This window comes from Arvicanthis niloticus, chromosome 15 (genome assembly GCF_011762505.2).
Source record: "Arvicanthis niloticus isolate mArvNil1 chromosome 15, mArvNil1.pat.X, whole genome shotgun sequence".
Lineage (NCBI taxonomy): Eukaryota > Metazoa > Chordata > Mammalia > Rodentia > Muridae > Arvicanthis > Arvicanthis niloticus.
Window position 1 is genome coordinate 16,030,047 of NC_047672.1, and position 26,119 is coordinate 16,056,165.

The 26,119-nt window shown below is 43.9% G+C and overlaps 3 non-coding genes across 3 annotated transcripts; 2 read left to right on the forward strand and 1 right to left on the reverse strand.

The window, feature by feature from the left end:
• Nucleotides 1-1,144: 1,144 nt before the first annotated feature.
• Nucleotides 1,145-1,216, forward strand: Trnac-gca (transfer RNA cysteine (anticodon GCA)). The gene has a single exon. It is a non-coding gene; the product is annotated as a tRNA-Cys (tRNA).
• Nucleotides 1,217-2,166: 950 nt separating this feature from the next.
• Trnac-gca (transfer RNA cysteine (anticodon GCA)) lies at nt 2,167-2,238 on the forward strand. The gene has a single exon. It is a non-coding gene; the product is annotated as a tRNA-Cys (tRNA).
• Nucleotides 2,239-7,920: 5,682 nt separating this feature from the next.
• Trnac-gca (transfer RNA cysteine (anticodon GCA)) lies at nt 7,921-7,992 on the reverse strand. Its single transcript has one exon. It is a non-coding gene; the product is annotated as a tRNA-Cys (tRNA).
• Nucleotides 7,993-26,119: the final 18,127 nt, after the last annotated feature.

The window sequence follows — 26,119 nt, forward strand, 5'->3', positions numbered from 1 at the left end:
CTCAGGAAAGCAGAGCACAGCCTAGTGGTGTTGACCGTGTCACACAGTTATGACTGATCACTCTTTCACAGATCTGAAGTGGAAAGGAAAAGATGGACAAGATGAAACACAAGCACATGACAGGGCTTCCATGGAGTCATCCACCAGCTTCGGCTCTGACAGCCTCTCCGCCTCCTCTCCAGCACAGCACTCTGACCCTGAGTGTTGGGGTTTGAGGAAGGCATCACACTTATGACTAAGCACTCCACAGGCTCTCACACTCTGTACACTGTCCACTTGTGGGTCTCTGGGTTAACCTCCATCACCGCAAGGAGAAGCTTCTCCCATGTGAGCCGACCAAAGCGTTGATCTATGTGTGTAGCAGTGCATCAATAGGTTTCATGTTATCGCTGTGTTCCTTTAGCAGAACAACAGTAGTAGGTTTCCTCCTCGGGCCCATGACCTAGCTAGTCCCGGGTCCATGGCCACCTCAGCAGGATTAGATATGGGTACCAACTAATGCACTGGGCCTCTCTGCCATTTTTTAAAAAGTTACGGTTAAACCCATGACCTTGTGTCACCAGCTATTCCAAAGCTATTGGTTCTTCTCCACAACCAGATGGTAAGACCCTATTGCTGAGGAAAAAATATGTTGTGAGATAATTTCATTAATTCTTTAGATTTCATACGGTGTATTTTGATCATACTCACATTCAACTCCTTCTTTTAACTCCTCTTCACAGAGCCATCCCACCTTTATACCCCAGGCTTTGTGTCCTCCAATTTGTGCTGCCCATATATTTCTAGGTCAGAAGTATTCCACAGCAATAAGATTGACTTATCAAGAGCCACTCCCTTAAAGAAAACAGTTCTCTCTCCCTCAAAAGCCATAAATTGCTTAACACCCTGCCCTTTGAGTATGGCTTGTGTAGGTGGGTCTGCAGGATGAGGTAAATGCAGACTTCCAGGTGTTTGTGTTCTGTCTCAGCTGTGAAATAAGACAGGAGGACGCTGGTCATGAGGAGGTGACAGACAGGTGTGTAGAGTTGGCTTAGGGCTGGGCCTCACAGGAGAAAGTGGATGATTTCAGAGTACTGGAAAATACACATGTTGGGGAGTGGCCATACAGCTTCAGAGATGTCTATGAGATATACATAAAGCAGATGGGGGTATAGCTCAGGGGTAGAGCATTTGACTGCAGATCAAGAGGTCCCTGGTTCAAATCCAGGTGCCCCCTTCTTATTGTCTCCTTTATATATAAGAGACCAAATGTGAATGAAGTATTGGTTAACACAGAGTCGCATAAGAGACTGTGTTCCCGTGTGTTCTGTATCCTGCTCAGGCCTGGTCTCTGTTCTCCTATTTGAGAGGAGCTAGTATAGGATCCAGTGTGAGACCCATCCAGGTTACATGTTGTGGCACAGACTGCTCTCTGCTCTCTCCATGTAGAAGGTCAGAGAAGAGTCCTATGAAGCTGAGAAGTGGCTTCTTCCTCTGGAAATTTCCATAGCTGTCCCCTCAGGAAGTCCCTCCAGAGCCCCCTACAGGGTGCTCCTTAGTTCCACTTCCCCCTAGCCTGTGGTTGGTTCCTGCTCCTTTAGAGGAAGGACTGATCTGTGAATTTGACTCCAGTGTATACTAAGACTCTGAGGAAAAAGGGAAATGCCTGATCTCTCTCTCTCTCTCTCTCTCTCTCTCTCTCTCTCTCTCTCTCTGTGTGTGTGTGTGTGTGTGTGTGTGTGTGTGTGTCCTCACTGTGGCTGATCAGTGACCAGAGATAATGAACTCCATGAGTGTCACTGAGTGACTAAATGATGGAGTGAAGTAATGAGCACCCTCCTGATGTCCTGGAGGATAAAGTTCTCTCTAGGCTGCAGGTTGGGCTAATGAAGACCCAGAACCGGCAGCTCTTGTCTAGGCTGTTTAAGGAAAAGTTTATTCTGAACTTAAAAAAAACAGCACAGTTAAGTGTCTTGTAGATCTGAAGCTGAGGTCTGTAGCACACCCAGAGAGGGGGCATTGAGGTGGGTTAATCAAAGTTGGAAAGGAAAACGGTTAAGGGCAGACTTAAATAGAAAAATCCTGCCGGGTTCTAGATCAGTAGAGGAAGCAGTAGATCATAAACAAGCATGGGTGTGGTGCCAAGTGTGAAGATGTGCTAATGAGAGGCTACCTTACCTATAAAGTGGGGGCATAGCTCAGGGGTAGAGCATTTGACTGCAGATCAAGAGGTCCCTGGTTCAAATCCAGGTGCCCCCTGGCTTAAATATGATTTTAGTACTTAACTTACCATATCCACCTTAGGAAGGACCTCAGTGAAGCTAGGAAATCTCCATTAGTTGAAGTTTCTTGAGTAAACTGCATAGCTTCTCTCTCTGGGCTGCATAATACAAGGTAATTTGATGTCTTCCATGAGTATAACTCAGCCTTAAGAGAAATTAACAGAACTCCCATACAAGGGCTCAAACCTGAAGGCTCTGAATCCATCCACTCTTCCCCAACATTGACACAATGATCAGAAACAGAAAATGATGGAAGGCCAAAATACAAGAAAAATACCCATAAAGGAAGGTGTGAGTTTCCATGTTGAGAACCGCACTGCCCCACGCTTTGGGGCTAAGTGCTCTGGTCAAGAGAGAGAGTAAAGATGGATGGGCAAGAGACATGAAGAATGGAGACAAGACAGAGTGTGTGGTCAAGTCTCCTTTACTGTCTCCCACAGACTATATTCACACCTCCTACTGACCACCCCCCCACACACACACCCACTACTACACCACTCACAAGGAAATCCTGGGTATTTATAAGCACAAACGGGAGAACACAGGTGAAAACATTTTACCACTTGCACCATGCAGCTGGGGTCACTAAACAGCAAAACAAGCTATGTGGGATAAACAAGATATTTATCAGAGTGTGCTTCAGCTGTTGTAGGCTTTTGAAAAACAAGTCTCTCATCAGGGTATATGGTTCCAGATGGCTCCAAAGTTGATAGCTGCTTTCTAGCTGCTTTTTTCTGCTTCAAGTCAGCTCCCAACATTTCCACCCTAGGTTTCTTCAAGTTCTTGGCACAACTGATGAATGTGAACTCCATAGGGAGTGTCAAAAATGTTAACACCAAAGGGAAGATCTTAAAACTCTAGTCTACAAGGAGCAGGTGATACATACAGGACAAGAAATCATCATTGTAATTAAATTTTCAACAGCAGTACTTGACCTTAGGAGATAGTAAAAACGTTTGTGGCTCCAGGACACCCCTGACTAACAATTCAAGGGAGGAATCCCATAACTGGCACAAGAATGTCTTATTTGGCAATCTATGGCTTCTCAAATGAGCATAATCCCCTGTGTAGAGCAATTCCGACTCTGGTGTTCCTGAGAGCCCCAGGACAATACAAGGTACTGCCATTGCTCTCAGATGCCCATCAGAACATGCTCACTAAATGCTACTGGTGAAGACACAGACATATTAGTCACAGGACATGGGGAACCAAGTTGGTTCTGACCAGGAAGCTTCCTCCTTGTTGCCTAGCTTTGGTGGAACTGGAAGGTACTTTGTAAAGTCGTCAACAGTCTTGCCCAGCTGTGGACTCTGTGAACTGCAATAATGACCTGCATGGCAGGTTATGAGGTTGAGACCTCATGTTGGATTCAAAAGACCATGTGTTCTAAGAACACATAGCAAGTGGGATGAGGTAGGCCAGAAGCAAATGTCTTTCGTCCCCACTTGTGAAAACCTAAAGCAGATCCTCTGGGAACCATACCTTAGGATGACCGACTTGTGTCTCTAAAAAGCTCTAGGGATGTTTCAGATACACTAGTTTCTACCTATTAATTTTATATAAGCTTCATGCTACAGATGTGAAAACACATTCATTAAATCAGACCCACCAAGATGCAACTCACAATGACCAAGCCACAGCAGCGTTCACATCAATGATTCTGGGACTCTCCTGCCAGCCTTCCTCAGCAGGGACAGAGTGTCCACCATTGTCTCCCATCCTCCTCCCTCTTGGTCTCCATTTGGAGAATCCCTCAACTTATCAGAAGAAGAAATAACCTGAAGAATGGCTTCCGTCCTCAGAATTGTGGAGAAGTGAGGATCAGAGAGTTGAGGGTTCAGGAGCGTGACATGGCCACCAATGTGGCCAGCAGGGTACAGTCTTGAGTCAGGACTGCAGTAGCTGTAAGCATTGGCTCTGCCAGTGACTTATGGCCTCATATTGTGTAGATTCTCCTCAAGCACCACATCCCTGTACTGCCTCACCAGGGATGCTCTGTGACTTCTCATCTCCAGTGCCCTAGGGTACCTGACTCCCCACTAATGAAAATTAGCATTAGAGAGATAGGGACACTGAAAATTCTGAACACTGGTGGTGGTGGTGGTGGTGGTGGTAATGGTGGTGTGTGTGTGTGTGTGTGTGTGTGTGTGTGTGTGTGTGTGTGTTTAAAATTGCATATGTGTGTAGGTATGAGTGTGTATGTACCTGTATGTATGTATGTGTGGATAACACTGTGAGTATGCATACATGATGTGTTTGCACATGAAGGCCTGTGTTTACCATGGAGTATGTGGGAAGCTCAGAAGAAAGTCTGAGGTGTCAGACCTCACCTTCTGCTTTATTTAAAGCAGAGTCACTCTTATTGCTTAAACCAGGAATGCAAACTCCATGCTAACTATCAATGAGCATCCAGAAAGAGTCTCCTGTCTTCAACTGCTATCACCCTGTATGACTATTTGGATTACATATATGTGCCTACATGTCTGTCATCATGTATGTTAGAAAAATGTACATACAGATACATATCCACCTTAGATTCTCAGGCTTGTGCAGCAAGTGCTAATGCCCGCTGAGCCAGCACACTAGACAGCATTGGGGTAATTTGATTATTGTTTTCGGTTTTATGCAATCCTATCCACCCTGAAGAAATAACTGAGGTTGCTGTACAATGGAGGGGTCTGCAGGCTGCTTCTGTGCCTTCAACTAAGCCTTCTGACTGTGGAGCTGTCCATGGTACATGATGGAGCTCCAGCCCTGTCAGGCTCTGCTTAGCATTTCACACAGCACTATAGCAAATGCTGTCCGTGGAAAGTTTGGGTCTTTGGTGGGAATATTGTTCTGTAGAGCGAAACTTCAAACACTGAAGCATGTCTGCCACAACACAGATCCTGACCATTTAGAGCAGGTGCCAGCCAATAGCCACCATTGGGTGCCCACCACGCCAACAAGCAGCCTGGAATCCAGGTGGCTTGTGTGCTTCTCTCTCACCACCCGGGATCCAGAATTCCCAGCTCTGAAGATTCCACTGGAGTTCTCCAGTTGATGCAGAAGTCAGCCTACTCTTTATCCCCCTTCCTTTAGGGACATTGCCTGCTGCCCACTCCACTTGCTGTGCTGGCTTCCTTCCAGACAGGGTTCTACATGCAGAAACTGGTTTTTTCCACTGACGTTGCCATGGCCTAGAATTAGGTACCTCACTTCCCCTTCTAAATATGATGAAGACTTGGTCACCTGAAAGATTGGGATCCAAGGAACACACACACCAGCTGGGATACATCTTACACTGGTGATGGAGTGCATGAGTGACGACAGGTCTCCTCCCTCTTTGTGGTGAATCCCAGCCACCAGTGTCTTCTCACACACACACTGTATGTAGTATGAGGGGAACCTGGCAGGGCACAAGTGACCAGGACAAGGTAAACACAGCCCTTATTCCAGTGTCTGAGGCTACAAGCAGAGTCATTTTGCCACATAGTCTCTCCATTGGGGACTTTAAAGTCATAGGTTTGGACTCATAGGCCAAAGGGGGATAAAAAAGAAAGGAAACCAATGTAAGAGAATTGTGCACCAAGAAAACAGAGACAAGACTGAAGGATGGAAACGTGAGACAGACTGAAGGGATGGAGCCTGGAGCAATGGTTTGATGCTCATGTTGCTTGTAGAGGACACAGGTTTGATCCCTAGCCCCCACTTGGCAGCTCACAAAAATCTCTAACTCCAGCTCCAGGAGGTCTGAAATGCTTTTCTGGTTACCTTGGGCACCAGGAAACCATGCATTGTACAGACAGGCAGACAGACAAAACAGCCATACACATAAAATGTAAAAAGAAAGACTGAAGGACTGCTGCACAGTGGGGAGAGTGGGGCAAAGTGACCCACTGACTCTGCCTCAGCAGAACTGGACAGCCTCAGATTCAGGATATCCCTCCACAATGTCAGGTTTATGGAGCGACTAATTAAGAACTTCTGAAATAGACACCCATCATTAAACATTGATGGACTCTGACTTATGATTGATATCCGATGTTTGCAAAGCACACTGATAGGGTCCTAGGAGGGACAGTGTTGGAGGTGACTAGTTAGCAGAACACTAAAGAGAGGAGACAATTGCAGGCTTATAGATGAAGGGAAGCAGCAGTGACACAGATCTGGACACCCTGGGCTTCTGTGGGACAGGCTTTATTTTTCTGGGATGCTCTTTTCCATGTAAGAGAATTTACCAGGCATCACTTCATTCAAATCAGTCTTCATAAGAAGCATCCAAGCTACAGTGCCTAGATGTATATCTCATAGGAAAGCTCTGGCTTCTCTACTCTCCTTGAACTGATTTAGTCAAGGCCTCCTGCCATGGAGAGAGATCAGTTTCACTTTTTCCAACAGCAAAGTGCTATCTGCATTGCCTCTGAATTCTCTTTCTGAATCATCAGTTCTCATGGGAAGTCAGACTCTTCTCATAAAATGTGTGACAAGAACAGTGTGTCACAAAGAGCTCACAGTCATCATTTTACTCTGAAACAGCCTTTCAGCTCTGCAAATTCATATATATCCTACTGGGTCATCCTGACAGCCATTCTACACTTTCAATACTATTCCCTCAGTACATTTCCAGCAGTGAGCATCCTGTAGGTCCTGTACTTTGGAACCAAACCAGTCAACCCAGTGGATGTTTCAGCCACCTCCTAATGTACCAGTCTTACAAAGGGAACAAATCGTCTTCCTAAGCAGAAAGAGCCCTCCTCCTGCATCTCCTCAACAGCTGACATTAGTGAGTTAGTGACTGTAAAAAGTTCAACAATCCTCTGCTGATGTCTTCTGCCTCCTACAAGTCTGACTTCAGGTAGCATTTCTCCACGCTAGCACAGCCTCAGACTCTGTCCATGCCCATCTTAGCCTGCCAAGAGTCTTGAAATTCAGAATGCAGTTCATCATTCAGTGGGCATCTCTGGACCACACTGGACCATTGCTCAGTGAGGGGGGCACTGGGGGAAGGTATGTTCTAGTTTCACTTCTGCTGCTTTGATTAAAAAAAAAAAAAAATGCCCTGAAAAGAGGCAAGTAAGGGCAGCCAGGGTTAATGTTAACTCACAATTTCAGGTTACAGTCCCTTATTTCAGGGAAATCAAGGCAGCAGGAACTTTAAGCAGTTAGTCACGCCTATGGTTAAGAGCAGAGAAAAATGAATGCATGCATGCTTGTCCATGTTTAGCTCACCTTCTACACTCACACCATCCAGGATCCCTGCCTAGGGAATAGTGCTGGGTCTTCATACATCCATTGACTTAGTCCTCAAGCCAATCCCCTCCATATATGCCCATAGGCCAACCTTATCTGGGCACTGTATCCTTCATTGAGACTGTATTTCCAAGGTGAGGCTACATTGTGTCAAACTGACAATTAAAACTAACTATCCCAGTGAGGATGAGGGAAAGAATACAGATGGCCAGGTTAAAAAAAAAAAAGTAGACAGGACTCAGCACAAGTAAGAGATCTGTGTGCATTGAATTAATGTATCCTGATTACAATATGGCTAAGAAGTGGTCCACAGCAGTAAATGGGAACATAGTAACATTGATTCCAGAGGCCTCAGCTAAGGAAGACTTTCCAACACCATGGGTGGCCTGCCTAAGATGAATGGTAAGTCAGTAACCAGACATAAATAAGGGGGCACCCGGATTTGAACCGGGGACCTCTTGATCTGCAGTCAAATGCTCTACCCCTGAGCTATACCCCCATTGGTATTGGTATACACAGTTAATAGTTTTCATCTCTATGATGATACATTATGACTGACTATAAAAGTTAAATGACAGATGCTCACAAACCTACTTTCCAGAAGTTGCCAGACCTGACTGGTGAGATGCTTCCTCAGCTCTGCAGCTTTCCAGGTCCATCCTTGAATAACATCATCAGCCAAGAAAAGGAGAGGAGCAGCCTGCAGGCCTGAGCCCACTTCACACTGCTGTCCTGGGTTAGCTCTGAGCTGCCCTTCCACCTGAGCCCCCAGACATCCCTCTCTTCCTTCCCGGAAGACAGAACTCTCTCAGAGTTCCCACAGGGCCCTGGCTGGCACTGTCAGCAGCAACACTGCAGGATCCCTCTCTGACTGTAACAGTCTTTAGCCTATGAGGGTGAAGCAAGTGAGCAGTGGTCTCTGGAATGTGGAGAGAAGCTCACAGGGGAAAAAATGTCCACCCTACATAGACAGCCAGATTCTGTAATTTTCTTCTTAATTCTGACCACTGGCTCACCAGATAGACATTTCTTTCTTGATGGACAAGGCCAGTGAAGAGACTCTGGCTACTTCAAGTGTGGTGAGCACGGCTCTGGCAGGCCTTGCCCTTCTCTCTGATTCCTTCTGCCTTTCTAAAATCCATTATATTACATTTCTAAAGCTAGCCACCAAGGCCTATTTCCTCCTCTTGAAGTCGACCATCAAGGTCCAGCTATCAAAGTATTGAAGTCCAGCAATCAAAAGCCCCCTTTGGCTTACCTAAGTAACATGCCAATTAAAAATTATATAGCTCATCCTAACATGGGATTTCCCATTTTACCTCTATTATTGATTGATTGAGTTTTACTTACCTAATAGGATGAGTGCTCTGCTGTGTATTCATCTACAGGCCAGAAGAGGGCATCAGATCCCATTACAGATGGTTGTGAGCCACCATGTGGTTGCTGGGAATTGAACTCAGGACCTCTGGAAGAGCAGTCAGTGCTCTTAACGGCTGATCCATCTCACCAGCCCACCCCCTGCCCCCAATCTTACCTTTAAAAACCATCATTTGCCCATGGGCCTTGTCTGTCTCCCATCTATCTAGTGACAGGTGTACCAAGCTGCTTGGTTTTTAGTTAATTCCAGATGTAGTGAAGCTGACAGCCAAGAATACATACAGTGTTCAATACAGTGTTCCTGTCCTTTCCTCCATGACCCTCCCCTCCACACACCTCACCAAACTCCAGGCTCAGACCAGGGCACACTTCTTACACTACAGCCCCCGACTTCACTCCATGTAAGCTATACCCATCCTATATGCCCAACCTGGCCCACACATCCTGGGATCTGCCCATACCTGCTCTGTCCATATCAGACACAGAACTAACAAAAGAAGGTCACATGCCCAGATCTCATAATAAAAATATAAATAATGTGAAACGCAAGGCAGTACCTGCCCCCCACAAAAATATCCACCAATCCTATAGAAATGTTCACTAAAGAGAATTACCCAAATGAACCCTCAGAACACAGAACTGAAAAGAACAATCACAAATTTTTGTGACACAGCAAGAAGACCCTCAGCAGACCTCGGCCCTGCCTCAGACTTCCCAGCCTCTAGATCTGTGAGACATACACCTCTGTTTGTTGCAGATTCACTATCACAGAGCCCTCCATTGCACCACCACAGATGGGATGAAGGGCTTGACCTCGCTCCTGAATCGATGTTCTCACGTCAGCTCAACATTTCATCTTGAATGATTGGCAAGCATTTCTCATTTAGCGTTTCATCTAAAATGGGGAGTTGGCATACCTTGTACCCAATCCATGGATTCATTGGCAAATTCTTGGTACTTCACATACAGGCTTTGGAGAACCTGGCTCTGCCTGCTTTCCATGGGAGATTAAGTAAAGAGATCTGTGAGACACTTGTGTCACTTTATCTGACACAAGTGCTTCTCGGTAGAAGTATCTGCTCCTTGTCCTTCCATGTGTGGAAGGGACACTTTCACATACAAAGACAAATACTCAAGGCCAGGGAAACAGAAGTCCACATAGAAGAAAACAGTTTAAGGCTTCTGTCAGTGGACATCCATACCAGGGTACCTCCTTTCTTCCCGGCAGAGTCTGTATCACAGTATCTAGTAGGGAAAGAAAGTGGGTTCCAATACCAAGGTTATAGACGAAAGCAGTAGGCACAGACTATAACTGGATTGGGACGCACAGATCTGTGATCTCCATTCAATCACAGGTTAGGATGCCCTAACCCTGCGCTGTTACCCCTGTGGATGGATGCTACTTAGCTCAATTTTCTTGTGTGTGGTAATACTTATGCCCTATCAGGCATGCTTCCTAGAAGCTGCTAGATATGACTAGCAAGATGGTGTCCCTCAACTCTAAACCTTCCCAGGTCTGTTCTTGAATGGACACTTCAGTCAAGGAAAAGGAATTCCTCATGTTATACACCACAAAAACCTCAGTTGAAAGGCACCATGCCTAATTCGACTTCTTCAGTACCTACATTTAAACACATCTCTCCAGCCTGAGGATGTATACATTCCCTGGTACTGATTGGACAATGAAGGAGTTCAGAGAACCACCAGGAAGACAGCATAGAACAAGGACCATAGAGGGTCTCTACAAAGACAGCTCTACTGTGAACTTTATCCCCACTAGACAAATGCGTCCAGTGTGTATCAAAATAGCTGCCACAATTCTTTTTCAAGGGTAAAGATATTGCTTTTAAAATTTAATCATTAAAAAAGACCTTCTCAATTCTCTGTGTATCTCTCCTGCCACCTACACACAGCCACCTTTCATAGTTTGAGTTGTTTCTCCTAGAATTTTAGCCTTAGGAAAGGAAATAGATAAAATCAGTGTGATATGCTTTATCTAAAACAAGCAGGTTTAGAAGTCTCTAACACACTTCTGTAGATAAGAGATGGAATTCATCTACACCCATCTTGTCTCAGTTTTTAAATGTATTCACTGACGTCTCAATTTTAAGTTGAATTATCTTTGTCTTTATTGTGATTAGTTAAGAGTACTCATAGCTCATCCACACCATGCTAAGGAAAATGAAAAAACCTGGTAGAACTTGGTTTTCCTGGAGTTAGCAATAGCCTCATGTTCTACTTAGCTTTAACTGTCAACTTGACATAGCCTGGTGACATTTGTGAGGAAGCTTCAGTTGTGGAATTGCCTGTACCAGATTTCTCTCCATCATAGTATCTTTCTGTGATTTTCATTAGTTGGTTTTTTTTTTTTTCAATAATATAATGTAAGGAACTCCCTTGATTGTTAATTGACATGGGAAGGGTGGCCCTGGCCTGTATAAGGTAGGGAGCTATGATGAGACTGCAGAAGACAGAGAGGAAGGATCATAGGATTCAGAGGGCTCAAGAATACCACAAGAACAGAACCCACAGAATCAGCATGGCTCACAATGGCTCACAGAGACTGACCCCACAATCACAGAGCCTGTAGAGGTCTGACCTAGGTCTTCTGCATGTATGCTGTGGTTGTGTAGCTTGCCATTCTCTGGGGCTGTCTCTGACACCTCAGTTTGCTTTGGGGACTCTTTTCTTTCTACTGAGTTGCCTCATCCAACCTTGATATAAGGATTTGTGCGTAGTCTTGTTGTATACTTAGTCTTGTTATCCCATGTTTGGTTGATTGGAGGCCTGCTCTCTTTTTGATGGGAAACAGAGGAGGAATGAATCTGGCAGAGAGAAGAGATGGAGGGAAGGGACTTGAAGGAGAGGAGGGAGGGGAAGCTGCAGTCAAGGTGTAATATATGAGAGAAGAATAAATTTAAAAAAAAAGAAAAGAAAAAGAAAGGAAGCTAAGCATGGGTCTGCAAGCGAGTCTACGAGCAGTGTACTTCCGTGGTTTCTGCTCTAGGTTCCTGCCTGAGTTCTTGCCGTAGCCCTCACCATGATGGACTGTTACTTAGAAATGTGAGCCAAGTTAACCCTTCCTGTCCTGTTGTTTTTCATAGCACCAGAGCAGTAACTGGGACGCCTCATGTTCACAACCGCCTTGTCTCCTTTAAGTACCTAGCCTTCCTCAACCTGCAATAGCTCTAGGAAACACCCTTCAGAACAAGTTTCCAGACAGAAATGCATCATATTATGAACGTTTCCACATTCTGTTTTCCTGTAGTGAGCAAAGCTTTCTGTTCACTCTGTCCTGATCACACAAAGCAATTCCCTGTTCAATTGAGGCCCCATGATGTCTCCACCTTCACTGAGACAATTTCTCTCTTATGTGTGGAAGCTTGTCTTTCCCATATCTCTAGTGTTGAATTTTAAAAGTAAAAAAAAAAAAATCTTCCTCTGGTTGCTTTCTGTGAGAGGTAAGCAGAGGAAATTGTTCAAGCCTGCCCATGCTTGATGGTGATGCCATTCCATCTATAAACTTAATTTGCAGTCTGGAGGACATAGAGTACAAGCCACAGCCCTTCCTAATTTGAACTATGTTTCCTGATATCTTCTCATGTCTATTTCCTCCCTGTCTGGCCAGTTAACAGGTAGACCTGTTGTCTGGAGATCTCCCCATATAGCAATAAGAACCAATCAGATGCTCTCTCTTCAAAATTCTTAACATAATAGAAACCAAGAAAAAGAACCTGCCAGCAGATGAAAATGCTAAGAATGTAAAGAAAGGCTATTAGAGATAGATGTTGAAATTAGAAGTGAGCAGAAACTCCTTCTGGAGTGGGGCCAATGTCTTCATAGGAACAATCAAACTACTGATCACAGTGGGCATCAGTGAGCTTCTGCCTTGGAAGGACCACAGGCTCCAATCCTAAAGCTTCCTCAATGAGCTCAGGAACCACATTCAGACTACACAGATGCCCTGTGCTGTGAGCCTGGGATCCTGCACTCCTATTCTAAGACCAATGCCATCAGGGGTTAGCTGGCTGCCCCCACAGTAGCTTCTACACAGTCTCAGCGGGAGCATGGTATTTATGATTCACCTTTCTGTAACTTTTGGATTTTCTACCTTTAGTAGTTACTTTTCTTCTAACTGTAACCAAACATCTGACAAAAGCAAGTTAGGGAAAGAAGGGGTTATTTTGGCTTATGGTTGTAGGAGAGACGGTTCTTCATGGCTGGAATGCATGGTGGAAATAATATGAGATGATCATATTACCTCACAGTGAGGAAGCAGAAACACATAGTTGCGAGCACTCAGCTTTTTTTTCACTTCCCTTTCATATTCAGTCAAGGAAACCATGGAAATCAAAACCAACCAGAGCCAACCAGAACCATGGAATGGTTCTGCTTACATTCTGGATGAATCTACTCTCCTCTGTTAAACCTCTCGAAAACCTAAAGACACACCGAGAGATGTGCCTCCTTGGTGATTCAAAATCCAATCAACTTGGTCACTGAAATTAACCATCACACTCACAAAGTCTCAGTTTCAAGGAAGACACTTATATCAAATTCTGGGTCATTCCAATGATAGAATGATCTATCTTCCTTGTCTAATAGAGAAGGGGGGGTCCTCTGTATAGCACTAAGATGGTCCAGAGAGTCTGTGGAGAGGATAACTCAGAGTGGAATTGGCTGGGAGACTCCTTGGAAATCACCTAAATCAAGATAGAACATGACCCTGGCAGAGCCCTCCTCTCTAGACACCGTCCCAGATATCTTGAAAGGAGCAGCTGTGTGTTCCATCACATGACTCCTCTCATGATAACCCACCTCAGCATGAGCCCAAAACAGCAGACACAGGACATGGAATGAGGCCTTGAGACCTAAGTCAAAATAAACATTTCTTTCTTTCCATTCTCTATCTCAGGAATTTGTTCACAGTTACAAAAACCTAAGCTGTACATAAGCTGTACACTACAGAGATTCCAGCCTCCCTCTGCCACTATGGATCTCACCACAAATGCTGGGCTTCTGTTGTCCCTTGCTCCTTTTCTGGGAGGAGTAGTGTTGCTATGTTTAACTTAGTGTGTGTGTTCTGTCTCCCTGAACTCTATTTTCTTTTTAAGATTTATTTATTTTATGTATGTGACTATACTGTCCCTGTCTTCAGATGTACTAGAAGAGGGCATCAGATCCCATTAGGAGATGGTTGTGCACCACCATGTGGTTGCTGGGAATTGAACTTAGGACCTCTGGAAGAGCAGTCAGGGCTATTAACTGCTGAGCCATTTCTCCAGCCCCCTCCCTGAACTCTTAACAAGTGATATAAATTTCAGAACCATAACCCTGAGTGATGAATCTATTGAACAACTAGGAGTTAATTTGTCAATCCTGGAGGTTGTCTGATGTCCCTGTGATATGGGAGAATGAGAAGAAGGAAGGGTGTGACTGCAAGATAAGCTTCTTAGGCCCCAGCTCTGACCTCATGAGTCACAAAGTCTGAGTGGACTAGGTAATCTACACACATCACCACACTCTTAGATACTAAATCCACATACTCAGAAACCTTTCAATGTATACTTCCATATTGTATTTCTGAAATGAAAGATGAGCACAGAATGTTTGCCTGAGTCCATATAATGCTTGGTAACTTAATCATGCTCTAGAACCACATTTGTAGTTCTGGAGCTTTCCATTGCCCCGGCTCAAGTCTCTCTCTCTCTCTCTCTCTCTCTCTCTCTCTCTCTCTCTCTCTCTCTCCACACACACACACACACACACACACACACACACACACACAATTACTACTACTCAACCTAGCCAATGCCAAAGTCTATATAGGGCACTAAACTTCCAGAGGGGGCAGTGCTGGATTTGAACCAGGAACCTCTTGATCTGCAATCAAATGCCCTACTCTGAGCCATGCCACCAATCATCTAGTGAGTACCTAACAAGTACCTTTTCAGTTGTATTGCAATACCTATATCTAAGGAATTGGTATATGCAAATGAGTAGACATATGTTTTTTTCATTTGAGTGCCAAGGAAGCCAATGAGTGAAGTGCATTGTTTTGTTTTCTAAAAGTGCAATGCAGCTGTGCACTTACCCACCATCCACTCACTGATGGAGTGGAAGGCAAGTCACATAAGCTCTGACATACACAGCTACAGGTTATTCCAAATGGGAATAACTAATACAGCTGCTTAAAGAAAAAAAAGAACCAAACTGAATAAAAATGTTAAGAACAAAAACACCTCTTTATAAATATAATGCAAAACCAAGACCTTTTATGTCTTAAAACAAAATAAAAACTCATGGAAGAGAGTCTAGATCATTTCAAATTGCAAACAGAAAGACACTACAATGAATTGACCTCACAAGGAAAGTGAGTAAAATGAAGCTAATAAAGATTTACTTGTTTTTATATAATATGTATGAGTGTTTTGCCTGCACATATGTGCAGTGCTCCCAGAGGCCAGAGTAGGGTATCTGTATTCTGTAACTGGAGTTACAGTTGTTATCCATGATGGGAACCAAACCTGGGTCCCCCGAAAGAACAGCCCATGCTCTTAACTACTGAGCTGTCTCCCAACCCCAGTTACCAATTTCTTGTACCTATTCTATAACTACTATAAGTACTATATTAAATGCTCAAAATATTAAAAAAATATATAATCTGGATTTCCCTCCTTAGGTTTATGGTAAATTATCAAATTCCTATTGAATGCACTGCTTTTCTGTGTGTATGTGTGTGGTATGTGTACATGTTAGGTGCCAGGGGTCTTCCTCTATCACTGTGCTCTTACTCTGAGAGACTGATGCCTCTAGGTGGCAAACCAAGGAATGCTTCAAGAGACCCATCCATCTCTGCCCCACTTCTAATGCTCTCCTGGGGTTCTGAACTCCTGTCCTCATGCTTGAGAGCAGGAATTTTACCTTCTGAGCCATGTCCCCAGCCCCTGCCTTCTCTGTATAGCAGCATGCTCTTCCAGTGCAAACACTCTGGTGGCTTAGCAGGATAATCACGGTTCCCATGTTAAATGAGTGGATTGCTGTTTCACTCATACACACTTCTAACGTGAGATACCAGGCTTCTTTCTAGTAGTTCATTTTAATCAGGTTATTACATGAAGAAATCACTTTAGTGCCCTGTGGCATGATGGATTTGAATTATTGTTTACATTAACACTCAGCTACACGGAGAAATGTTTGACTTTTAAAATCCTACAGGAGATGGGACTCTCTAGGAAACCAGGAGTGAGTACAGTCGTAGGCCCTTAGAACTTGGCAGAGATAGCTTTGAGTTTCAGGGTCATTTTTTTTTTTTAGTTCTTTTTAGCTTTAATATCACTATGAATCCATTTCAATATTCTAGTCTGAAGTAACCAAGAAATGCCACAGAGAACACCTCCCTTCCCCACGTACTCTTTGACTTTCTGTGTTGATGGTGCACTCCTACAAACATGAACAAGTCCTAAAATTTGTGGGGCTTTCTTCAAGAAATGTGCCAAGCACCAACCCCACAGAGCAGCATGGTATAGGAAAGACAGGATTTTCTGCCCAGGAAAAGGCCAGTTATAAGAGGAAACAGTGGTGAGGGAGGATAACTAAGCCTGTTTTCTCAAAAAGGAATGAAACTTCAGAGAAGACCATCCAGAATGTTAGCTATTCATGTGAGCAAGGGTCTAGAAAGATGGCTTAATGGTTAAGAGCACTTGCTGTTCTTACAAATGGCTCTCATTCAATTACAGCCGTCAGTAATTCCAGTCACTGGGGGTAATTCCAAGCACAGGTGGTGCACAAAAATACAAGCAGGCTAAACAGTCATACTCAATAAGATGTAAAAGAATGGAGGATCATGTATGTTGAGCGGTTAAGAGCATGTGTACATTCAGCAGCCACCAACAGCAGCTCACAAACATCCTTAACCCTAAGGATCCAAGCTCCAGAGGCACATGGAGCACAAACAGGCAGGCAGGACCAAGGGATACAGTTCTCTGCCGCCTTTCTTATGAAGACAATGAAATCACAGATAGGCTCATTTCATAATTCAGTCTTCTGGGAGGGAATAAACTATCAAAGAGAAAGTACTCTGAGTTCCCTTGCACCTTTCCACATTCTTGGGTTTCATCCTATGTCTGCCCATTTCCAGTGCTGGCCCAGCACCATTGTCATCTACTTAGATGTTCTCTGAAAAGTCATTGTGCTCTCATCTGAGGCTGGTTGCAGCCCATCCCACCTCTGAGCAGGTGAGGACTCCGCACATACATTGCTAGAAAGTAAACTCAGGCTTGAGACATCTCCTGACCCAATAAATTCTTTATAGACACCTGCTGTATCTACATTGGAACACAAATCTCTGCACTGTTGATATGTGCATTAGGCTGTGAGAGCAAAGCAGGAGAAGGTTGTGGACTTCCCAGGTCCTGATTGGACAATGAAGGAGCTCTGAGAACCATCATGAGGACAACATAGAATGAGGGTCACAAAGGGCCTCTATTGAAACAGCACTACTGTGACCTTTATCCCACTATATGAATGTGTCCACTGTTTGTTGTGGTGGTTTGAATAAGAATGGCCCCATAGGCTCATATATTTGAATGCTTAGTCACCAGTGAATGGAGCCATTTGAAAGGATTAGAAGGATTCAGAGGTGTGCCCTTGTTGGAGGAAGTGTGTCACTCAAGGCAGGTTTGAGGTTTCAAAAGCCCATGCCAAAACCAGAGCACACCAGTACCCCTCTCCTCTGTTTATGAGGTAGTTCTCACTCTATCAGGAGGTAGTTCTCACTACCACTACAACTCCAGCACCAAACTGCATGTTCCCACTGTTATAATAAAGAACTTACCTCTAAAATTGTAAGCAAGCACCAATTAATTGTTTTTTATAAGAGTTTCCTTGGCCATGGTGTCTCTTCACAGCAACAGAACCCTGACTAAGAAAGAAAGAAGTTGGTACCAGGATAGTGGGGTATTGCTGTGACAGGCCTGCCCATGTTGCTTGTTGGTGGAATGTGTACTTTTGGGCTTTGGATTAGAAAAGCAGTTGTATGCTTTAATTGGGGGTTTACCGAGTCATACTTTTAGGAGCATAGAAGTCATGAAAGCATAGAAGAGATGAGGGCAATTTGAACTGTGGGGGCCAAGCTGTCAAGAAATTCAGAGGGGAAGAATACTAGCAAGTGGCCTAGAGACCATTCTTGTGATAATTAGGCAAAGAATGTGACAGCTCTTTGCCCTTGTTCTACAAATCTACCTGTAACTAAACTGAAGACTTTTGGATTAGTGGCATTGGCAAAGGAGATTTCAAGACAGCCTAGTATTAACGTGTCACTTGGTTATTAATGGTCACTCTTATACTGATCTACAATGAAAAGGAGCAAGCTAAGGAAGAAAAAATATAAAATATACAGTATGTGGGGAGCACTAAAGAAATGTCCTGTTGGAACCAAGTTCAATGCTCAAAGAGATAAAAAGTTTAGAGAAAAGCCTGATGCTAACTGAAGTAAAAGTCATGGCAAGACCCCACCCAATACACTTCCAGTTTGTGCAAAAAATTAAAAGGCTTAAGCAGTGAAGGAAACCATCAAAAACAGAAAGCTGATGCAAATGTAACTCAGGGAGGCGTCCAAGCTTCCGACCTATCAAACAGCAGAACTTGTTGGCCCTGGGGTCGAATGGTTCTGGCTTTAGAGTCAATAGATGCAAAAAAAGGAGACTCTTCCTCCAAGGCTAAGGAAAGCCACTGAGGCCACACATGTATCAAGGGTGCCCTTCATCAAACCCAGAGAGGCCACTGTGTGAAGCTGTAAAAGTGAATCCTGGATTTTATTGGAGCCCCCAAGCTGTTGGCTATGACAGAGTCACTGGAAACCTGCCAAAGAGAGCTGCTAACAGGTTATGGAAGCAGCCAGGAGGAAGTGGTGTGTTGTAGTCAACAAAGCTGAAAGGAATTTGAGATCTGAAAAGTTTTGACATTAGACATGGAGATGCAGAGTTTGGGATTTGCCTGCTGGTTTTAGGTCTTGCTCTGGTTCAGTATTTCCTCACTATGCTCCCTTTCCTATCCTTTGGAATGGTACTGGCTATTCTGTGTCATTATATTAGAGGTATGTGACCTACATTTTTCTTTTTATTTTATGGGGAAGGTACAGTTAAGAGGTTGCTTCACTATGAGTCTCAGAAGACAGTTTGAATTTTGGACTTTTGTGGGTTTTGTCAAGACAGGATTTCTTTGTGTAGCCCTGGCTATCCTGGAACTCACTCTGTAGACCAGGCTAGCCTTGAACTCAGAGATTCAACTGCCTCTGTCTCATGATTGCTGGAATTAAAGACATGTACTACTACTGCCTGGCAAACTTTGGACTTTTTAGGCAGTATTGAAACTGTGATAGACTATGGGGACTTTTGAAGTTGGACTGAATGCAGTTTTGCATTATGACATGGCTACAAGCCTATGAGGGCCAGGAAGTGAAATGTGGTGGTTTGAATAAGAATGGCCACCATAGGCTCATATATTTGAATGCTTAGTCACCAGGGAGTAGCACTATGTGAAAGGATTAAAAGGATTAGAAGGTATGGCCTTTGTTGGAAGAACAGTCACAATCTCTCTCTCTCTCTCTCTCTCTCTCTCTCTCTCTCTCTCTCTCTCTCTCTCTCTCTCTCTCTGCCTGCAGATCAGGATATAAAGCTCCGGCAACCACTCCAGCACCTACCTACGTTCAACCATGCTCCCTGCTATGATGATCATGGACTAAACCTCTGAAACTGTAAGCAAGTCTCCAATTAAATGCTTTCTTTTATAAACGGTGCCTTGGGCATGGTGTCTCTTCACAACAATAGAACAGTGACTAAGACAAAGATCAAATGTTATTTTTAAAGCTTATCATAAAAAAAAATTCTCAGTTCTTTCAGAATCTCTTTTGTCACTTAGAGGCAGCCACTTTCCACAGCCTTGATTCTTCCTTCTGGTCTTTTAGCCTTATCAGATAAAATAAAATAGGTACTGTTACATTTCTGAAGTAGTATAAAGAGACAGGAGGCAGAAAGAGACCAGAATCTCACTTTCAGTAGACGGTACTGTGTGACAAAATTTTCCCTGAGAAGATGAAACACACAAGTTACCTCATATCAGATAGGGATTCCATGACAGACCAAAGTACAGACACCACCAAAGTATACTTTGGTGAACCAATGAGTTTTCCTGGGGCTACTTACAGGAATATGGATAAAGGGTTGCTTACAGGAGCAGAAATGACTCAAAGAACGACATCATTAAAGTTCACCCCAGCATGGGTGACAGCTGGCAAAGGCTGGGAACCTGGAGCACACTGCCCAGCCTGCAGGAAGCTAAAAAATTTGGACAGTGTCCTTTCCAGGTGCCTCAGTTGGTCTAAACCTCTTCCAGGCAGCTCAGCTTCGCTTCCTCTGAGACTGCCTCCATAAGATCAGGCCGCAGGCAAGCCTATAGGGCATTTTCTCAGTGACTGATAGGGGAGGTGGTGCCACCCTTGGAATGGTGGTCCTAGGTTCCATAAGAACGCAGGCTGAGCAAGCCATGGAGAGCAAGCCAGTAAGCAGCACCCCTCCATGATCTCTACGTCGGCTCTTACCTCCAGGTTCCTGCTATTTGAATTCCCATCCTAACTTCCTTCGACGATGAACAGTGATATTAAAGTGTAAACCAAATAATCTCTCCTCCCCAACTTGCTGTTTGGTCATGGTGTTTTATCACAGCAATAGTAACCCTGATGAAGACAAGTTGGTACCAGCATAGTGGACTATTGGTGTATGACACACCTGACCATATTTTGGAGAGGATTGTGGAAAGACTTGGAACTTTGGGCTAGAAGAGCATTTGAGAGTTCTGTGGGATGTTTTGTCAGAGCTTGGAAGATAAGAATGTTGAGAGCAAGTCAGACAACGAAGGTCTTGCTTGTGACGTTTCACAGAATCTACTATGAAGTATCAGCTGTGATTAACAAGAGACCAGAATCATTAAAGTAAAACCTGTTTTACCAGGATAATCAATGCTGGTTAGTTGGAGCTGAGAAATTAGTGGTGATTAAAAAGAGACCAGCATCATTGAGGTGAAATCTTCTGGGAAGTGTTTCCTGAGAGCACACAGAAGCTGTGTTCCAGAGGTTGGCAAGGTTGTACCTCACTGTGGTAGCAGAACTTGGTAATATAAGAGTCACCGGGTAGAACTGGTTTTAAAGGCATGAAGGGGTCATGGAGGAGAACAGTTGAGGCTTGGCTCTGAGAGGCCAGGGAGGGCATGGGTAAAGGTGCAGTCTAAGTAGCAGTTGAAAACTCAGGATTGAAGGGGTCTTGAAGAAAAGTTGAGACATAATGAGAGCCTAGGCAAGGCTGTTGGTAGAAGTGCAGCCCAGTCGCAGACCCCAGTGTTTGGAGTACCATAGGATGACCACCAGTGAAGGGGAGCCTGCCTCAGCTTAGAAGACCAACTGTGTGTTGTAGAGGGTGGAGCAGGAGAAGTGTTTTGTCACAGCAACAGAAAAACCTAACGGAGCCAGTGACCCTTTATAAGGATGAAGGAGGGGTTTGGGAATGAGGAAATTGTTGCTGCTGTAGCCATATTTCTCTCCTTCTTGAGAGACAGGCTACCTCGACAGACATTCCTTTTTGTGCTAATAAGGCTGAAAAAGTTCATCTGTAATCTCAGAGGAATCCTGTTTTACCTCTCTATCAAGTATGATTAGTCTAGAGAAATCAGGGTTAGCAGAGCTTGCTAGCACACACATCTTTAGTCCCCACACTTGGAAGGAAGAGACAAAATAGAATTGCTTGGAAATTTGAGAACACCCTGGCCTATATATTGATTTCCAGGCCAGCCTGGGCTACATAGTGACACTCTGTCTCAAACAAACAAACCAAATATACTTCGTAGCTAAGCATTAAAATGAATATGTTCTCTTCTATTCTAGTTTTTCCAAATGTATTTGTCTCAACTTTAATTTGAATTATTTGTATTTTTTACTGTGATGGTAAGTTAAGAGTTCTCAGTGCTCATCTACATCGTGCTAATAAGCAGAACTAAGAACTCTGGCTGAACTTTTGTTTTTCTTGGAGTTAGAGATAGCCTTAGTTTTCAACTGCTTTGTCTTCTTTAACTATTTTTTTTTTTTTTACAACCTATCATTTCTCTACAAAACACTGAGGTGCTAGGAATTAAACAGATTTCCTGATAGGCAGACAGATAGGGAGAAGGCATGACTGCTAAAACGAGGAACTTCTCAATTAGCTGGCTTCTTCACCCTCCTGACCTGAGACAAACGCCTGGCTGTGTAAAACTAAGGCTTTGTGGGGGTTTTCCCACCAGAAAACCCCTGTCACTGTATGAGTCTCACAAGTTCAAAGCCAGACTAGGATGTGTTTACCCCAAAGGAAACTTGATTTAAGTTTTCAAAGTCCCCCTCTGCTTTGTGGAGGGTCTTTTTCTTTGTATGCCTAGAGTGTGTGTGTGTGTGTGTGTGTGTGTGTGTGTGTTATCCCTAATAGAAACCTTTCTTTACTGACTGCTTCTGCTTCCGTCTCGTTTGCTGCCAGTGACATTGAGTTGTGGGTTTTTTTTCCTGTCTTTTAATTATTTAACTGGCAAAGAAAATAAACCCGATCAAATGCCCTAGATGGTAACTATACCTTGTAGAACCATTTCCCATATGAGAAGGCACCAGAGAGTGAACACTTCTGTTTTCAGTTTTCCAGCAGGGGCCCAGATTCCTGCATCCTTTGTTCTGTTTTCCTCAAATGGCTTACTGTTGAGCCATGTGATTTTCTTCACCTCACCAGGACATTATGTCTTTCTTTCTCTCCTGTGTGGAAGTCCTCTTTTCCTGGATTTCAAGTCTTGAATGCTTTTTTAAAAATAATATTTCTTATTTGGACAGATAACTTCCTTTAATTGCTTTCTTTGAAAGGCAGGTAAAGATAAAGTTTTCCAGAGTTTCTGTACCCGATTCATCCTAGCCACACCCATGACTGGCAATCTGGACGGCATAGGTTGAGTATGTGACAGGTGCTTCACCCTGCTGCCTTCAGCTCCAGTAATGCTGATGAGATGAGGACACTGGGACTGTCCCGTGTGCACTGCTGTTTCTTTCACTCTGTAATAGTTTGTAGAACATATTTTTATTTATGTATTCTGTAGGAGGCAAGTGCATGTGTGTGTGGACACATGAATGGTGGTCATTTCTCCCCTCCTACCTTTTGGGTCCTGGGGTTCTGACTCCAGTTATCAGGCTTGCTGGTGGTACAGTCTAGAGGTCTTGGTAGTTAATTTTTTTTCTACCAGTTAAAGAACTAAAAGGCAAGAAAATTCTCAAGAGCAATAGGTAATAACAGAGAAATCTCAAACACTCCAGACAGCAGTAAACAGTCAACAATTGAAAAAAAAAGTATTTATTGGGGGTGAGAAAACACAGACACACAGCAGACACAGAGAAAAGACCCTCCACAAAGCAGAAGGGGGGCTGGAAAGCCGAAAATCCAGTCTCTTCTTCCGGGCTGGGGTTCAAGTCTCTGAGGAGGTTTTGTTTTGTTTTGTTTTGTTGTTTTTTCCTTCCCTAATTTAGAGTTAGTCAGTTTGAAGAGGAAGGAATTGTTGACTGGCCCAGAACTGTCCACCAGCAGGGAACTGGAAGGAGACGAAAGCCTACAAGGCCTTTGTTTTAAGCTGCCAGACTTTTATCTCAGGTCAGGAGGGTGTCCATCATTGAAATTTGCCACCTTTATTACCTGGCCATAGCCTCTCTCCCTATCAGTCTGCCCTCCGGGGAGTTTACCTAGCAGCTAGTCTCTCAGCCACAGGTACCGTTACCCACTGAACCATCTTTCTAGCCCCCACTAATTTGAAATGTCTTCCTTTGGCTCTGCTATTCATTGATGGGAACGTTGACAGGCCTGCTGGGTTATCTTTTCCTCTGTGGTGATTAGTACCAGAAGGATCTTTTCTAATAGAAAACCTTGCCTTTCGTTATGGGTGAGTTTGTTTAATTGTGCCCCCTGCTTTATACACATCTTAGTTTCAACCATTAATCTTAGCTTTTTTTTTTTGATATTATATTTACATTTCAGATTTTATCCCCTTACCCCATTCCCTCCACCACCCAGGAACCCCCTATCCCACCCCTCTCCTCCTGCTTTTATGAGAGTGTGCCCTCATGTACCCCCCCACTCCCACCTACCCCCCCACTCCCACCTACCCCCCCCACTCCCACCTACCCCCCCACTCCCACCTACCCCCCCCCACTCCCACCTACCCACCCTCGAATTCCCCCACACTTGGTGTTCAGCCTTCATGGGACCAAGGATCTCCTCTCCCACCTATGCCAGACAAGGCTGTCCTCCCCTACATGTACAGGGAGTCACGGGTCCCTCCCTATGTGCTCCCAGGCTGGTGGTTTAGACCCTGGGGAGCTCTGGTTGGTTGGTATTTTTGCTCTCCTCGTGGGACCACAAACCCTTTCAGCTCCTTCAGTCTTCTCTCTAACTCCTCCATTGGGAACCCTTGATCAGATCAGTGGTTAGCTGTGAGCATCTGCCTCTGAATATGTCAGACTCTGGCAGACCTCTAAGGAGACAGCTATATCAGGCTCTTGTCAGCATGCACTTCCTGACATCCACATCAGAGTCTACCTTTGTGACTGCACGTGGGATGGATACCCAGGTAAATGGATACCCAGGTCTCCAAACGGCCCCTCCTTCAGTTTCTGTCCCACACTGTCTCCATATTTGCTCCCTTGCGTATTTTGTTACTCCCTCTAAGTAGGACCGAGGCATCCACACTTGGTCTTCCTTCTAGAACTAGAAAATATCATCCTGAGTGAGGTAACCCAATCACAAAAGAACACACATGGTATTTACTCACTGATAAGCGGATATTAGCCCAAAAGCTTGAAATAGCCAAGATTCAACTCAGAGACCACATGAAGCTCATGAAGATGGACTGTTATTTCTAACGCATCCCATACCCTCCACAATCTTATTCCTATAACAATGCCTTTGTTCAATGATACTTAATCCCACTTCATTTCCTGTTGACTTTTTTTATATGAGCATAAAACATGAAAAAGTCTGCATGCCATCAATACTCAGCTATATGAATAATTTTTCAAATTGCATGCATAACCTAATATCCAATTCAAGAGGTAAAGCATGAGTCAAGTAGTAATGAGTATGAGCTGGAAGAGATGGGGTAGCATGGTGACTCTGTAGAGAAAATCTCTTATAAGCATCACCTGTCAATAAAAAAGCCTATGTCCAATGAGCTGAGGCAGGAAGTAGGAGGTGGGACATTGGCAGGAAGAAAGGATTCTGGGAAATAGTGAGAAGTGCTAAGATTCTCCCAGGAATATAGAGGAGGTCAAAAGTATGGGAGCTGAGCAGAGGTAACCATCCACATAGATGAACTCAGGACAGAATAAAAGGAGAGATTCAGGCTGGGACACTACAGGCTGGGACTAAGGAGAAGTAACTAACCATGTAGAACATGTAAAATAATTTAAATAGGTTAAATAAGTTAAAAGCTTGGTGAGGAAGGAGCCAAAGCTGATGGCCAAGGCATTTATTAATAAATAACTAGTCTCAGATTGTCATTCTGGGGGCAGGAGCTAAAGGAAAAATGCATTTTTTACATAAATTAGTTTTTACATAACTCCTTTCTCCTCTCCTCTCCACCTCTGGTGTGTGTGTGTGTGTTTGACTCAACTTTCAAATCAATTTAATGTTTTACATTTCTGAGAATGAAGCCACAATTATGAGGAGATAAGCCTAAAAAATAAACAAAAAGATCATTGGTCATGATAATGTACACTTTTAATTCCAGCACTTGGAAAGCAAGAGCAAGAGGGTCTCTAAAGTTTGAAGCCAGTCTGATCTACTTAGTAGGTTCCAAGACAGCCAGTGCTACATACACAGTGAGACTCTGTCTCAAAAATGATGATGATGATGATGGTATGATGAATATAAACAACAATAAAACTAGTAGTATAATTACACAAATAACATGGACAACTGGTAACATTAAGGAAAAAATATGTTGAACTACAATGAAATATTGAAATTTATTGAAGAAGTTGTTTGAGTGTAGCTTTTTCTTGTTTGTGTTTGTGTTTGTTTTTTCAGATGGGTCTCAAGTCACCTAGGCAGGCCTCAAAGTCATTCCTGTTGTTGCAAATGACGCCTGTACTCTCTTCCTCAGCCTCCTGAGAGCACAAATGGGCTTTGTCTTTTGTCTTTAGC